The sequence below is a fragment of the Cibotium barometz genome, chromosome 47 (assembly GCF_041138505.1).
Source record: "Cibotium barometz isolate CiBa-2024 chromosome 47, ASM4113850v1, whole genome shotgun sequence".
Taxonomy (NCBI): Eukaryota; Viridiplantae; Streptophyta; class Polypodiopsida; order Cyatheales; family Cibotiaceae; genus Cibotium; species Cibotium barometz.
Window position 1 is genome coordinate 19,852,456 of NC_141092.1, and position 9,864 is coordinate 19,862,319.

The following is a 9,864-nucleotide window of genomic DNA, read 5'->3' on the forward strand; positions in this document are numbered from 1 at the left end:
GCTTGATTGCAAGCAGTTAGCCTGATTACAAGCAGTTAGGCTTAATTTTTTAATTTTTAGCTCTCTTTAAACCCACTAATCACACTAACCAATAGATTAGTGATAATTAGTAAAAATTAAGAGATTATTTATGATTTTGTTTATTTTTTTATTGATTAGGGTTTTATCTTACATTCCTAAGCTACCTATGTACACAAATCTAGCAAAAAACATGATTGAAAGCTAAAAATAAAAAAAGCACTCTAGGTTTAAGCAACCTATGTACACAAATCTAACAAAAAACATGATTGAAAGCTAAAAATAAAAAAAGCACTCTAGGTTTAAGCAAAAGCCCTCTTTTTTGAGCTCTATAATCACTCAAATCTCTAGTTTTTTTTTGCTTAAACTCTTGCTAATCCTACTCCTAACCACCACAAGCTATGCACAAAATCAAAACAAAAACAATAAAACAAAAACAAACTAAAAACTGAATGCCATAGTTACTTACTTGGCACGGGCAATGGAGACTCTGTCGGATTCGAATCAAGGAAGGCTTCGACAAGAAGCGGATTGGCGCTCCCCAGCAATGGCAGTAAAGATGTTAAGATCACCCTAACGTGTTGTGGTGGGAAGTTATCGATCTGCTGAGCTCGAGCGATGGTCAAGAGCTCCACCGTCGTCGCTTGTCGCCGCTATCCTCTTGCACTCGTTGTCACACTGAGGCGATTGCTAATCCAACGGGTGGTGCAACCTCTCTCATGAAGATCATGTGGGATCTTGGTGGAAGATGATCGCAGTGATAGCCTAATCACTCAAGCAAGAGGGAAGCAAGAGAGAACAAGTGATCGCAGTGATAGCACTAATCACTCCCAAACCTGAGCCCTAAGCACACCACACATGCTAGATTAGAGTTGAGAGAGAGAGAGAGAGAGAGAGAGAGAGAGAGAGAGAGAGAGAGAGAGAGAGAGAGAACTCCTCTTCTATTGCACAAATGGGAGAATGAGTTACAACAAGAGAAATTGGCTTTTATAGTTTCAAGTCTTTTCCCACTAGGCCGCCCAAGAGTAAGTGACCCGAGGTGCTTAAAACATAGTTACAAGGCTTTTCTCTATGGTGGTTTGGCCAACTGACCAAGATCCTCTTGTCTGTCCTTCGAAGCTCAAGACTTGGGAACATCTTTAGGGCCTTTTTCTCATCAAATGACATAATTTACAATATAGTGTGGGCACCTGTTACATAAGTGTGTAGACATAGTTGTCATAATAATGTGTTAACCATATGTGTGCGGACATAGTTGTCATAGGAATGTGTTAACCATATGTGGTTAACAGGCGAGCTCGCAATAACCATGCCAAACGACGGGGTGGATTGTGGCGAGCTTGCCCCACAAAAACCCCCGACCGCCTCCGCCTCCCACCTTTTTGAGGAGCAGGTGGGTCCCGCACACCCCCACCAAATGCCGAGGAGGATTGGCGAGCTTGCCACAACGGTTGGGTGGGACATAGAGAGAATGATAGAGAGAGAAAGAGAGATAAAGAGAGAATGATAGAGAGAGAAAGAGAGATAAAGAGAGATAAAGAGAGAGAGAGAGAGAGATAGATAAATAGAAAGATCAAGAGATGTACAAAGAGAGAGGGGAGAGAGAGAGAGAGAGAGAGAGAGAGAGAGAGAGAGAGAGAGAGAGAGAGAGAGAGGGAGAGAGATATATATTTATATACATAGAGAGAGAGGGAGGGAGAGGGAGAGGGAGAGGGAGAGGGAAGAGGAACAGATTTTAACAAAGTGGAGGGGGCACGAGAGAGAGAGAGAGAGAGAGAGAGAGAGAGAGAGAGAGAGAGAGAGGTTGGTTGTGGTGGGTTGGAGGGGGGAGGAGTTGGCTTGGCGGGGCCGGGTTGGGTTGGGTTGGGCTGGGCTGAGGTTGGAGTAGGGAGGAGGGGAGAAGAGAGAGAAGACATGGGTATAGAGAGAACCGAAAAAAGGCCGCTTCATGCCCTTCCCCCCACTATTGGGTTGTCTAAGACTTTTGGTTCATTTCCAGGAAACGTCGGTAATGTGCACCACTCTAAGTGTGTTCCATTTACATCAATGTACACTAGAACATTAATAGTTTCGTGGTAACTATAACATTGTATCACAAAGGGTCCTCGAGCCCCACTATGTTGAGCCCTTGCCCCCATTGGTCCCTTTATGTCCCTTCTCTCTCCAGTTGGTCCTACGGATTGAGGCCTTTCAGCTCCTTCCAAACGGCTCTTCTCTAAATGCTTCGAGCTCATATTCGATCATTCCTATAGTTGGAAGCTCTATTGGCTTAAGCTACACACTCTTGGTCTGGGTTTCTCCATTGTGAAGGATTCTCTGCTTCACACACCAATTGGAATCTAAAGCTCCTAGGGTAGTTAAATTGATTTTAGGTCTTGCAGGTCCCACTCCCTAAGGTTGGTGCATACGACGATGTTTTTAATTCATAAGTCGAGTTTGAGAAAAAGGTAGCTATGACTCGACTGGATTATAATGCATAAGCACTTGGTCCAATGCCGGAAATCACTCGCTGGGATGCTTTGATGATTTTCTAGTTTTTTAAATTTTTAAAAAGAAGGATAGGTATTCCATAGGTTCTTGGGTCTCACACAGATCAAGAAATTAGATTAGGAACGTTAAGAAATTTTATCCTTGGGAATCTCCAAAATCGAAGGATTGGACTAGTTTGATCGATGATTGGTTTCCTTGCGATTGTACCTTTGAGAATCATACTTGACAACTATTGTCTCACTCATCGATGATTAGACAACGATTGTCTCACTTTTTTGACGATCGAACTTGACAACGATTGTCTCACCGATCAGGCATTGGGTGACTAGTCTTACATGATTGGTCATACTGAGGACTGTGCCCACGATTGTGTAGGATTTGTAGTCTTGAAACGATTAGACTTATGTAGTTTCTTGTATACCCAATCGGTCGTATGACGAATGTACGTTTTAAGCAATTGAATGCTTGTGAGAATCGACAAATGGACTAGTCCAATCGGGCGATTGAACTAGCCGACAATTACACTATCTGCATGTTAGTTGTTAGCTGTTGCGCCGACTAGCACGTCTGCTCAATATCCTCTATCAGATTCGGTCAGTAATCAGCATAACTACATTTCCCTACACTCAACATGATAAGCACCAAAATTTCCTTAATCACTCACAAGTGATAATTATCAAATTTGTATCTTCAAAAAGGCATGGATTCGTTTTGTTTATTGGGAAGAGAAATATCTATAACCCACATCTCTGTTATAAAATGCATATTGAGGATTCACCAATCAATTTTGGTAGCATCATGTGATGGCCAAGGTTGTTAGCTTTACTCTTGGAGCCTTAATACGGTAGCGGGGTGAGGTCAGGGACACGCAAGGAAAATGGAATGAGAACTTTCGATAACACACCAAGTACTGAAACCAAATGGAATGAGAACTTTTGATAGCACACCATGTACTGAAACCAAATATGTACTTATTTTTGGTAGTATGCTTCTAGCTACTTCAATTTAGTGAGAATAGGTTGGGTAGAATATAGCTTTAACCAATAAAGAAGTTGCACAATAGTAATATAGTAATATGTGCCACAATAGTGGTCCTTGAATTATACTAGTGTAGACCCCTTACACTATACAACTTTTGAACATGACTAGGGAGTGTTGGTGAGATAGCAAGCCCATTTGTAGCCATTAGTGCTAGGGGGTATAAAGTCATTGAGGCCGAACAAACACAAATCATGTTTTGCCAAATAGGACACAACCCACATGCATGCGATCTTAGCATCTTTACACTACACAACTTGTTGCTAAAATTTGGGAGGGCGATAGGAGATTCCCAGCCAATGAAAATGAGTAGAGGAGATCTTAGGATCTCTCCCTCTCTCCCTTTTTGTGAATTTCAACCATCTATTGCTGGTGCAAAATCTATAGAAGGCGTGATTTCACACAATAACGAAGTGGTTAGCCAAAGGGACGCACCTATTTTTTCCCAAATAGGCAGAGGGATACGTGTAGGACCTAGGTAATTGCCAAAAAGTTCATAATTTGTGTGGACTTGTTAATGCATCACTCTTGCTAATGCCCACACAAAAGGCCCGAGTTCGATCTGCAAAAAAGTTATGTGGTCGTGTACCCAATCACCCGCCAATGCTATATCGCTCTTGTCAATGCCCACAAAATGTTCATACTCCAAAGCTTTTAGTGAAGGGGCTTGTTGTTGGGGAGTCGACCAAGCAAGCGACAATCATAAGATGCTAGCAAGAGGTGCGAGGTCAAAGCATGTGGTGGACACGCCAAGCAGCACCAGGCATCTTGTAACGTTGGGCAGGGCTTGGTAAAGCACGCGGTGGACACGCCAAGCAGCAACGGGCATTGTGGAATAGTTTGGTGTTCGCGTTATGCAATTCATGTGGTGGAAGCAACCAGCATAATGAAACCATGGGAAGTGTTTGATGAAGCAAAGCATGCCGTGGGAATGCCATACAAGCAGCACCGAGTACTTTGAAAGATTGATATAAGAGTTAGCGTGGTCTGGCTACAAGGGATGGAAATGGTTGCTTGATTCTGGCGTCAGGGCTGGGCTTCAGGATATGAAATGAATGATGGCCAGGTCTACATAGACCTTTTGTACAGCTTATACATAGACCTTATGCATAGCCTATGCATAGACCATATGCATACACTATGCATAGGCCATGGGTGATCCATATGCATACACTATGCAGCTAGCAAGGTCCGCGTCTGGGTCTGGTTAATGAAATGAATGAAAAGAATGTGGTCAAAATGCCAAGCAGCTAAATGCTTTCTCAAACCTTGGCTAGAGGAGCCACCATGGGCACGGGTCATGGGTTTTGATTCCTGGCAAATCATGCAGTAGAAATGCCAAGCAGGGTACATGCATTGTTTTTTTTTTTTTTAATGGTGAGATTTACACACCCCCCTCCCCCCTTGCAGCAGAAACGCTGGGTTTAAGTTGCAGGTCCTATTGCCGGGCGAGGGCATCATTGCATTGTTAAACTTTTACCAAGGAGCTAATCCAGTCACATGTGCAACTTCATTTTCAGGTCTAAAATACAAAGGGATGAATTAAAAGCACACGGTTTTCAAAAAGGCAATACTTTGGGCATGCTCAGCATAGAGGAAACCTTTATATACAGACATCTAAACCACGTGGCCGAGCTCCCTTCAGTGGATGGCTTGATAAGCATCTTGCAGCAGTGCAGGGAACAAAAAGATTTGGCCCTTGCCAAACGTGTGCATGCACACATGTGCAATATTGGTCTGGAATCCCATGAAGATGTGGGAAACTACATTGTCCCGATGTTTGCGGAATGTGGAAGCCTACCAGCTGCCCAGGAGGTTTTCAAGAGGTTGCCTTTCCATAACGTCTACTCCTGGACCTCTCTTATACTAGGGTACACTCAGTGTGAAAAATGGCAGCATGCTTTTGATCTGTACCATGAAATGCAGGAAGAAAGAGTGCATCCTAGCAGCTACACTCTTGTGGCCCTACTTAAAGCTTGTGCTGGATTGAAAGATCCAGATAAATGCCAAGAAATTCATGATCAAATAGCACAGATGGGTCATGAGAGATGCCTTTATGTAGGCAGTGCCCTAGTGGACATGTATGCCAAATGCGGCTTACTTTCTGAGGCAAGAGAAGTTATTGACAAACTGTCAGTTCGAAATGCTGTGTCATGGAATGCTCTAATTGCGGGATATGCCGAATATGGACCCAGTCAGGAAGCCATGAAATGCCTCGAACAGATGAGGTTGGATAATGTCTCTCCAGACACTATCACATTTATTTGCATCCTCAAAGCTTGTCGTAGTGTAGGCGCGATAGGAAAGGGCCGAGAAATACACATGGAGTCTGCAAAAGGGGGAACTGACAGAAACCCTTTTGCTGGTAACATTTTGGTTGATATGTATGCCAAATGTGGTTCTCCTACAGAGGCTCAGAGAGTCTTCGATAAGTTGCTGGTTCGAGATTTTGCTTCATGGACCGCCCTAATTGCAGGCTATGCTGAACATGGAGCTGGTCAGGAAGCACTGAACTGTTTTGAACAGTTACAGCTGGAGGATGTTTCCTTGGATGCTGCCATATTTGCTTGTGTTTTGAAAACATGTGGTAGCATTGGAGCTATAGCCAAGGGTCAAGAACTACACAGGGAGATTTCCCAAAAGGGACTTGAAAATAATCTTCATATTGGTAGTTCCTTGGTGGACATGTATGCAAAATGTGGCCACCTTACAGAGGCACGAGAAGTTCTTGACAAGCTGTCAGAACGGAATGTTGTATTATGGAATGCAATGATAAATGGATATGGCATTAACGATGAAAGCAACCTGGCTGTAAAAGCTTTCGAGGACATGCAAAACGAGGGTGTGAAACCGGATGCCATTACATTCTTATGTCTCCTTACTGCGTGTAGCCGCGCCAGCCTTGTACTCAAGGGTCAAGAGTATCTAAAAATGATGAGAGATGATTACAGCATCTCTCCAACAGTAGGGCATTTTATGTGCATGGTTGATCTTCTTGCACGATCGGGACAATTGTCTGAGGCAGGCAAGTTCATTGAAACCTTACCATGTCCACCCTCTAAAGATATGTGGACAGCTTTGCTGAGTGCATGCAAGACCTATGAGGAGGCAGAAGTGGGACAGAGATGCTTTCATCAGCTTGTCCAAATGGGTTCAGATCTGGCCGCGCCCTATGTCCTGATGGGAAACCTCTACTCCAGTATGGGAAGGTGGAATGATGTACATAGAATAGAGGAGCAAAGGAAACATGCAGGGGCAAAGAACCTGCCTGCAAGTGCTTGGATAGAAGTGAACAAGAAAGTGCATGAGTTTGTTGCTGGTAACAACCACTGCAAGAAAATATCAGGGATGCTGGAATTGTTGAGTTCACACATGGAAGGAAGTGGGCTTGTGCCCAAACTAGATGTGGTCTTGAGACCCATTTCTGATGGGAAAAAGAAAGCGGTGTTATGTCAGCATGCAGAGAAACTGGCCATCGCTTTTGGACTTCTTAATACGCCACAAGGGCAAACACTGCTTGTGACTAAAAATATGAGAATGTGCAATGACTGTCACAATATGGCAAAGGTCGTCTCTAAGATCAAAAGACGGGAGATCATCGTACGAGACTCCTACCGTGTTCATCGTTTCAAGGGTGGCTTGTGTTCTTGCAAAGATTTTTACTGACATGGTCTTTCTCTCTCATGCTATGAGAAATCAATGTGGTGAGCTGTTCCCTAATTTCTTCCTTGTCAGGCCCACATTTTTCGGGGTATGAGCTGGCAAACTCTGGTTGGGGGCATTTTTTGTTCTGAATATTACCTGCTTCTGAGTGGAGAAGGGAATGGGGCTTAAACTTCCAGCATTTCTCCCATAGATGCGTATTCAGATGGACGTCTCATCTCATGACTCATGAGTTAATACATGTTTTTTGTGGCCATTCATATGGCACTCAAAAACAAGTACAAATCTTTAACATGTACTTCAACCCCCACCCCAAGCAGAGTGCCGATGACTCATGCTATGTACCAAGATGAAAACTTTGAAATGTAGGTATTTTAGCAGTTTTCAACATCATACTAAAATCCTGTTAATTTTGTTTTTCACCAGAATCAAGGGGCTAAGCTTGAGTCACCAATGACAAACTTTGTCGCACGTGTCTTCATGTTTCCAAGATCAGCAACTCCTCTTATGTTGAGGCCTTTGTGAGTGCACCACAGATCTAAACCTTTTTATGCGGTTTATGCTGTATTTACATCTAAATATGGAAATGGTAGAACCCTTTCTTTGTGCTGCCTTTAAGGCACATGGACTGGCACATACATCATTTGAGGTGTTGCAATTTTTGTGTAGAGGTGTGTCTCCTTACAGGCTATGGATCCTTATTATTTCATGTAGTTAAAAGTTTTCTTTCTGTTTGCTAGGTGCCTTTGTGTGGTAGAATCTCTTGGTGAGATCTCTTGAATCTACCGCTTTGTTCCTGTTTCATCAATGACGTTCCATTGAGAATTACTGCTGCCATGCTTTTCTCATGGGGAATAAAAAGCAAAGAACTGTGTGAGGATGTAAGCTATTTTATAAGGCCTTAAAGGCAAAGTAGTAGTAGACTACAGAGACAGAGCGTCCTGGGACACCTTTTGACTAGCTAAAGGAGTGTTGACCAGGATCATGATGTGGACAATAAAACTTGAAATCACAGTATGTGAAACATGTATTCACTAATGACAGCAATGAAAGCAATGAAAACTTGAAACCACAGTATGTGAAACATGTATTCACTAATGAAAGCAATGATCCTATACAATGATATAATGAACGAGAGTGGAGAAGAGTAGCTTAGTTCACTAATGAAAGCAATGATGCTATACACTGATATAATGAACAGATATGGAGAACCTAAGCTTTATTCACTAATCAATCATGAAATACATGTACTAACATGCACTATGATGGAGTTTAATCATAAACAATACTTTGTACTCTACTGTTACTCCACTAATTAAGCTAAGTAAGCTCAATCTTTTATGTAGAACCTACTCTACCTAACTAGCTACTATTATTGTTAATGTATAGGAGTTGATTGCTCCAACTACTATTGCACCTACATTAAAATTATTTAGTTAATCTCAACGGTAAGGTTGTAGGTCTCTATGTGTTTAACAATTTTGCAGAAGATTGCATCTTCATCTAGCAGTTAGATTTGGCTCTAGAAGCTCGCAAGTTGAGTAGGTGTACTGAATTCTGGTAGTCTTCAACTAGCTTTATAGGAACCTTGGTATCTATTGATATATTTCATATCTCCTAGGTCTAAACAGTGAACATGCTGAACATAAGCAGCTCTTCATTTTATCTCGAGTCGATCCAATGGTGCAATCTAGAGATATTAGCACTGCAATCTATATCCAACATGAGTTACCATCCAATAATAGTCAAATATTCTATTGTTCGAGGAGCCTTTATTCAAAGGCAATACATCCATGATAATCCCCATCTAATGCTAATATACTCTTGACATCTATGTGATTACTTTGTGAATAGCCATGATAGATGTTGCATACATTCAATCCTAAATGCATAGTGGACAACGTTGAACTTGCTCCACATTCACGCTCAAGATCAACATCAATATGAATCCAATGCTAATATATCATGCCTCTATCATACAAGGCTTATCATATGTATGAGGCACATCACATAAGAAGGTGAAGAGAATGCATTTACCTTTACTCATTTCCCCTTGAATGAATTCTTTTGATCTTAACTCTAAGAGGACTTCTATTTTCAAAGAGTTCTTTTCTAAGAGCTTTTGTGAAGACATTTGCCGCACAATCTTGGTCATGAATCAATGTGATCTTCATCTTACTTTTTGATTAAATGGTAATGAACCTCAAAATGCTCTTATGATGAAATGGATCATGGGCAAAATGTTGTGAACTTTAATTGTCGCATCATGTTGGCGAAACTCCACCATCAACCTTTTTAGTCATAAAGCTTCTTTAGAGCTTTCACATAAGGACTTAGATGCAATCTCATAAGAGCTAAGTGGATATTGTTGATTGTTTTGACTCAATCTCAAAAACAACTCCATTATATACATTGAATGTAAAACTCGTAGTGGACTTTATGTCCTTGGCATCAATTGCAAAGTTACTACAATCAGCGTTGATTTGTGGGATCCACCCTTACTCGAAGTACTGCTAGACCTCATGAAGGTGGTAGGACTAATGTCCACCACCAACACCCCCCCCATGACACTTATGGCTATCCTGTTGGGGGATACATCCGCTACCACCAGAGGAGCATCCAGGGTGTTGAAGTAGAGGTAATAGCAAAAAAGTG

At 42.0% G+C, this 9,864-nt stretch overlaps 1 pseudogene across 2 annotated transcripts; it reads left to right on the plus strand.

Moving 5' to 3' along the window:
• The first annotated feature begins 4,214 nt into the window (after positions 1 to 4,214).
• Positions 4,215 to 8,272, plus strand: LOC147611483 (pentatricopeptide repeat-containing protein At3g12770 pseudogene; annotated as a pseudogene). 2 transcript variants are annotated; one of them, XR_015263761.1, is made up of 3 exons: positions 4,215 to 7,250; positions 7,636 to 7,730; positions 7,950 to 8,272. The product of XR_015263761.1 is annotated as a pentatricopeptide repeat-containing protein At3g12770 pseudogene, transcript variant X1 (transcript). The 2 variants fall into 2 exon arrangements; XR_015263762.1 differs by lacking the exon at positions 7,950 to 8,272 and having other exon boundaries at positions 7,636 to 7,852.
• The last annotated feature ends 1,592 nt before the right edge of the window (positions 8,273 to 9,864 follow it).